Source organism: Ceratotherium simum, chromosome 16 (assembly GCF_057802395.1).
Source record: "Ceratotherium simum simum isolate JZ-2026a chromosome 16, ASM5780239v1, whole genome shotgun sequence".
NCBI lineage: Eukaryota > Metazoa > Chordata > Mammalia > Perissodactyla > Rhinocerotidae > Ceratotherium > Ceratotherium simum.
Window position 1 is genome coordinate 20701372 of NC_141915.1, and position 7154 is coordinate 20708525.

Here is a 7154-nt window from a genome sequence, read left to right on the forward strand (position 1 = left end):
TAGCTCCTTCCGGGTGCATTTTACAGAAAGGGTAACCGAGGCTGCGACTGCTGGAGGGGAGCAGACCAGAGCTTAGGGTCCCACTCGTCTCAGAATCTTGGGTCTTTAAGCATTTCTTCAAGAGTTGAGCAGCTCCTCCTCCAGGTTTCCTGGCCCGATTGGTCTTCCAGATACACACACACACCACCCACCCCCCGACATTTTCTCCTCTCCACCTGAACCAGGCCTGGCCTCCGAGGGGTCTGGAACTGCTCTCTTCCGTTCCTACGTCACGTCAGGCTTGTCCATCACTTGGCCTCTCAGGAGCTCAGTCTCTGCAAGATGGGTCCACACCCCCCACGTGAAGCCAAGGCCCAGACACCCCTTCTCCCAGATCTCACTGCATTCATTCGTCCACTTGGGAGCCCGCCAGCATTCTAGTCCAAGGCTCCCTGTAGGCAGAAGGCACCTCGCTGCCTCCGGGTGGAACAAAGGCTGGTCATTCCTGGGCATGCCTTGGGGGCACTGAAACCGGCCACCGGCCAGGCCGAGCCTTGGAGAGAATTGTGCCACTGTGGAGACCCCGCAGCCACCTCACCCACCACAGAGCTTCCCGTGCGCTGTGGGTAGGTGGGCCAGTGTCAGGTGAGGGGACACCACCTCCACCTCGGCTCACCTGAGCCAGCGGTTGACTGCATACTCACCTGGGGAGTGCCCAAGGACAGCAAGAAAAATGAGGGACTTTCAGGGGCAGCTGTGTTTTCTGACTCAGTCATAATGCCCCTAAAAATCCTTATTGTTCTTGCAGTGCGCATCGGGCGGCAGCCGCCAACCTACCCCTCGCCCACCTGGCCGCTCTGGGACGGGAAGGGCTTCCGGGGTCCGATTGGGATGTCCTCCCCCATCCTCCTGAAATGAGAGTCAGTGGGGACTTGCTGTTTATTAAAACAATTTTGTTGGGCCAACGCATTGATTTGCATGTATTTTTACAATTTCTTTTTTGGTGAGGGCTGGGCATCGAGACAGTCCTGCGCGGATCAGAGCCCAGGAGAACACAGGGTCTCCGTGGTTTGTGTGTGGTGGAGGTCCGGAAGAGCAGGTGCAGGGCAGCTTCAGGGCCAGTTACGTCAAGAGCGGCAGTGTTTGGCTGGCCAGGATGCCCCAGCGTTCCTGAGAAGCTGGAAGTGTTTAGGGGCAGCTGGGCAGAAACTTGCACGGTGTTTTAAAACAGAAGGTGCTGCAGTCCACTCTCTGAGACCCAGTGAGCTGGCCATTTTGCAAATACACTTGCAGTGGATTCAATGTCTTTCCCGCCACCGTGACCCTGGAGCTTGCTGTCTCTACCCCTATTTCACCTTCTGGGACTCCTCCATGCTCAGCAGGTGCCCCTACCTTTTCTGGTCCCACCCCACAGATGTTTTAGCTGAGCCAAGGCCTTATCTTGGGTGGACTTGGGATTTCTGAGGGGTTGTCAAGAAGCAGAAGTACCAGTCTGTGACATGCCCCCTTAACCCAAGAACACCAATCCACAAGAATGTCACCAAATCCCACAGCAACGAAATCTTCCTCTTAGCTGAGGCTGGGCAGGTGACCTGTCTGGGGATGGACAGACTGGGAGGGGAACAGGCAGCAAGGAGTCCCGTTGCACTCCCAGGGCAGGAGGGGGAATTCATCCTTGCGGTATTTCTAAGGTTCCCAGGTGCTGACTCATAAGCTCTCATCACTCAAGAAGACGGCCATGGCGTGTTTGGCATTTGCAGGACCCTGACCACCACCGTCCTCTTCCCTGGCCAGCCCGGCCCTGTGCTCTGCAGACTCCAGCCGTCCTGCTGTCCCAGCTGTGCCTCCACACCAGCTGTCCCAGAGACAGTTTTTAAGGGGCTGGGTTTGCTCAGAAGCCTCAGCATTCTGCCTAGGGGAAGGGACAGCTCCAAGGTAAAGTTTAACACGGGGACGGAGCGTGGTGATGGTGATGTTTATCCCTTCTTGGTGAGAGGCAGGTGGGGCTCTCATGAAATGAGACTCTTACAACCTACAGTGGACACAGAGCGACACAGCACGTTCCATCATCCTTCATCAGCTAAGCATTTGCTAACTTCAAGTCAGCAGTCCCCCCTGGAGCCCCTTTGCCCTGCCCTTCGTCCCCACAATCCTCCTTGTTCCTGAGTGTGTTCCTCATTCTTTACCCCAAAACATTTGCAGAAGACACTACATCCGTTTAAAAAAAAGGCAATACATCAAAAATAAAACTGATTACTCTTTCTCCCCAATTATAAAAGAATTGCCTCCCACTGTAGAGCATTTCAGAAATACAAAGGATGGAAATGCCCGTACCTGGAGATAATGTCTGCTAATGAAATAGATCCTTCCAGCATTTTTTTCCCTATGGGTGTACCACACCCAGTTAGCAGGATTGGGACTTTTAAAAGGGGCGAGGCTCAAAACCCATTTGAGCAATGGCCCTGTGCCCTCCGGAGCCAGCAAGTCTCTATTTTCTTTTTGCCAAGTAGGATGTGCTGTGGGCTGCTGCTTCCATCCAGGAAGCTCAGAGACCTCGGCGGGTGCTGGAGCAGCACTGGGTCTCTCTCTCTAAACCAAGACTAATGAAGTTGTCTGGAGGATGCTAGCAATGTGGGCTCCATCCTGGTTGATTTCTAAGTGGACCGCTGCATTGCTTCTCGACCCTGGTGGCACGTAAGAATCACTTGGAGAGCGTTAAAAAAAATGTCAGTGCCTGGGCCCAACCCACCTAAGACCAATTGGATCTGAATTGCTGGGGTTGGGGGAGCCCAGGGATTGGTATCTTTGTTTTTGTTTTCTTATGTTCCTCAGATGATTCTATTAGGCAGCCAGAGAACTATCCAGCTCCATGCGCGCAAGGTAGATAAGGAAGAGATTTCCTCCAGCTCTGCCTGCAGAGCCTGATCGAGCAGATGTGACCATTGGCAGCTGGCAGACTTGCACTTACATTATTTTCTCTTCTGCTCAGAGTCATCATTTAATCCTCATTTTATAGACAGAGGACCGAGGCTAAGGAGAGCAGGAGACTTACCAGAGGACACACAGCTAGGATGTGGCAGAGCTGGGGTTTAGATCAGCAGCTTCTGACTCCCAGGCCAGTGCTCCTTCAGTAATAATTATTATTTATAATTAGCATATATAGTTAGAACAAGCATATCGTAATGCTTACTAATACTTAAGCATTTGGTCATCGCAGTATCCTGAGGTGGGCGGGTACTACTGTCTCTTGAAGGAGGTGTCTGCCCCTCTGGGAGGCTGGGTTATCATCCCTTAGGCTCCCCGATGCTAAGTTGTACACCTGGCCAGCCTGGACCCCCGGCTTGCCCCCACTCAGCCTGCCATGGGTCCCAGCTCTGGACAGGGCAGGTTCCAGCCCCATTTTCAGAACATGCAAGAGGTGTGGCCCAGGTCACACAGTTGGTGGGTGGCAGAGGTGTCCAGGAAGGAACACAGCCCTGCGTGGGGCTTACTCATCTGGCCCTGCTCAGAGCTGGCAGTCCTAGAGGTCAGGATCCCTCCTACGGATGCCTCGGTCTCCAGAAGGCTGTCCCTGTCCTTCCCTCTTTCCTACAGAACTCGACTCCAGGAGCCTGGCCTGAGGGCAACCTGGGCAGGCTGCCAGCGCAGGGAACTGACGGGCAAGCGCACTGTCAGCTCCAGGGAGCAGTCAGCTGTTTATGGGCCTGTCTGCAGAGCTGGAGGGCCAGCCTGCCTTGGACACGATGGGAGCTGGGAGACGAGAACACCACTTTCCCGGAGCCCCGCGGCTCTGGGCCAGGCCCACGGGCTTCCTTTGGCAGAGAGGGCCTGAGCCTTGGCCACGCCTTCCTTTTCTGGGCCTTGGCTCCCTCCTTAGTCTGGCTCTCGCCCCACTCCCCACCCAGCTCTTTGCAGCAGAGTGCACACTCTTGGCAACAACATCCTTGTAACCTGTTTGCCAGAAAACAGGATGGTTGGGCAGGCAGACTCAGCCAGCACCTTGGTGGGAAACAGGGTGGTAGGCCTCAGCTCAGGCTTTTCTTGCCCATATTCCTTGGGGAGCTGGGCTGGGAGGTTGCTCTAGGCTGCTAGTTAAGCTGAGTTATTTCTGATCCAGGTAAGCCAGGGCAGGGCTATCAGGCTGAGGTGAGAGCTTTGAGCTCCTCGAGTTGGTGGTGGTGGGGAGACAAGTCTTTGCCCAGGAGTCTGATCAAGGGCAGTCACTTAGCTGGGGGCCTTGGGTAAAGCCTCCCACCCCTCTGTGCCTGTTGCCCCATTGCTTCATGGGCATAATAGTATGCTGTAGGCATGTGTCTGCTTTCCAGGTTTATTCTGACTATAGATATGAAATTGTCGCCCCCTCTGCCTCCCCTTCCAGGAGGACACGGAGGACTCTGGGTGGTGTCTGCTTGGAGAAGATGCTCAGTTAATGCTAGTGGCACCGCACTGCTCAGGAAGCGAGGTTTGGGTCCCAGCCTGTTGAATTGTACCTTCCATCTTTGATCTCTACAAAGACAGCCTTTCCTTCAGTCTCCTCTCTGGCCCTCCTGCCCTGGCTGGACCCTGTTGGGAGGGTGGTTATGGACTGAGAAGCTGCATTCCTCTCTGGTCTGGCCTGCTGAGGCCCAGAGCCCACAGAGGCTTCCTTCCCTCCTCGAGGTTCGTCCTGCAAGTCTGGACGCTGTCAGCTCCAAGGCGTTCCCTCTGGGCCTGGGCCAGAGGAGCTGCTGCACAGCCCCTCCCTCCCCTGCCGGCCTCCTTGGGGTGCAGACGGCTCAGCACAGGCAGGGCTTTCTGTTTGGCTTGGCTGGTGGGGAAGAGATTAGCACTTGCTTTCTGTTTTGACTCTTGTATCTAACAGGCAGAGTCTGTGACATTGCAGAAAAGCAGCCTTGGACCTTGAATGAGTGTGGGGCCCGTCCCTGATGGCCTGGCCACTGTGGAGGTGTCTGGAGGTAGGAACGGGTGATAACATCACTCCCTGGGTGTGTGGAGAGAGGTGATGGCCATCTGGTGGCTTCCCCTGCCCAGCTTCTGTGGCCCTTTCTTCTGATAATGCCTCTCTTTTCCTTCAGGGGACCACCTCCTCCCCACCCCGGCCCTGGCTTTAGAAGCAGGCATGTGGCCCAGGCTGGACACTGACATTCCTCTTTGGGACTTTTGCAGCAACTATGGGGAAAGAGGCATTTGCTTTTCCTGGGAGTTGCTAGATTGAAAGGATATAAGCTTGGAACTGCTGGTGACCATCCAGTTTTCCACTTGAGGACGAAGCCAACGAAGAGGAAAGAGAGCTAAAAGATGGAGAGAATATGCTGTCCAGACATCAGTAAGCCCCTGGATCCAGCCATGCCTGAAGCTAGCTGCATCCCTGGACTAACCTGATTATGTGAGCCAATGCATTTCTTTTTTTCTAAAACTATCCTGAGTTGGGTTTCTGCCATACAAAGGGTCTTAATAAAGGCAATGTTTTTCTTTGGTTTCATCTTAAAAAATCAAGTTTGAGGTATACTTTACATGCAATAAAATCCATTTTAAAGTGTCCAACTAATAAATTATGTCAAATGTATACACCCTTGTAACTAACACCACAGTTGAGATGTAGAACGTTTCAAGTTCTCTCATTGCCCCTTATGGTCAATTCCCCCAACCTCAGAGCCTTTGGTCTAGAGAGTCATTTTGCCTTTTCTAGAATTTCATATAATTATTATCACATAATGTGCACTCTTTTGTGTCTGTCTTCTTTTATTCGGCATGTTTTTGAGATTCATCCATGTTACGTGCATTAGTAGTTCATTCCTTTTTATTGCTGAGTGGTGTTCCATTATATGGATGTGCCACAGTTTATCCATTTATTAGATGATGGACATTTGGGCTATTTCCAGATTTTGGCTATTACAGATAAAGCTGTTTTGAACATTATGTACAAGTCTCTGTGGGGGCATGTTGCGGTTTTTGTGCCTAGACCTCAGTCCCATTTTACAGTTGAGGAAACTGAGGTTCAGAGAGGTAGAATGCCTTGTCCAAGGTCACATGGCTGCTGGATCCTGCGATTTGCGCAGGGAACACAGGAAGGGGCAGCTGCCTAGCTGGAGGAATGCAGCACGGTGTTTGGGTGTTCCTTAGGGGCCTCTGGGGCTGCTTGAGGAGGGAGCTCATGGGATCCTGGGGCCCAAGAAGGTGGTCGCTGGGAGGGACTGTCGAGAGGAGCTGCCGCCATGGTCCTCATGTTTTCACCCCCCTGGACCAATGTCATTTGTTTCTCCCCTGTGGACTCCATGGTTTGAGAGATTATATCTGCTAAACAGGCTGCATCCATGAAGCCAGAGTCCACTTCCCCAGATGTATTCCTCAAATATGTAAAGAATGTATCCAGAACTATCTGTCTGAGCTGACAGTCACTGTGAGCAGACTTGTATGAAGAGAGGGAGATGAAGAAACAGATGCCTGCTTTTTTTTTTTGTTTCTTGGGGACCAACAAATTATGGCCCCATCGCAGAAGTTCAGAGAATGCCAAGTTGGTAACCCCCACTTTAGTCCAGCCTCTCATTTCACAAATACTTCAGCCACATCTCCCTCTTGGTCTTCTCTGCTCAGGTTAGCCCTTGGAGGTCAAGGAGAGTGTTTCCCCGATGCTCGTGTTGTGAACTCAACGTGGGTCATCTCCCTTGGGACTCAAGAGTCTCTCCCCCCCCCCCCGGGTCCACCTGTGCTGAAGCCAGACGCACCCCCGGGCCTCCCAGTTTGGCGAGCCAATACATCCTTCCCTTCAGTGGCAGTCTGGCTCAACTGAAAGAGTCCTGGCCGGTACAGCTTAGCCAGGCCAGCACCGCTCAGTGAAGCTTCCCCCAAGTACCTCCTGGCAAAATCAATGGAGTTCACCTCCTGGGGGCTAGAGACTAAGTGCTTTACATGCATTATCTCAAATCCTCTCAGCAACCCTAGGGGAGGTACTTTTATCCCCATTTTACTGCCAGGGAAACTGAGGCATGGAGAAATCAAGGCACAGAGCTGGAACGTGCGTGTATCAGATATAGCTTGCATGCCTCTACAGGCTCCCAGCTCCCCTGTCCACCAGACTCCTGGCTGCTCTCCTCAGCCACGACCATGGCTGAAGGGCTCCCCGAAGTTCCACAACTGAAGCTGACCAGCTGCCTTCCCGAGCATGACCCGTTTCA

The 7154-nt window shown here is 53.0% G+C and overlaps 1 long non-coding RNA gene across 2 annotated transcripts; it reads left to right on the forward strand.

The window, feature by feature from the left end:
• Nucleotides 1-764: 764 nt before the first annotated feature.
• On the forward strand, nucleotides 765-5519 carry LOC147914944 (uncharacterized). Of its 2 annotated transcripts, XR_015554673.1 has the most exons (3): nucleotides 765-4441; nucleotides 4841-4934; nucleotides 5055-5519. It is a non-coding gene; the product is annotated as an uncharacterized LOC147914944 (long non-coding RNA). The 2 variants fall into 2 exon arrangements; XR_015554672.1 differs by having other exon boundaries at nucleotides 765-4934.
• The last annotated feature ends 1635 nt before the right edge of the window (nucleotides 5520-7154 follow it).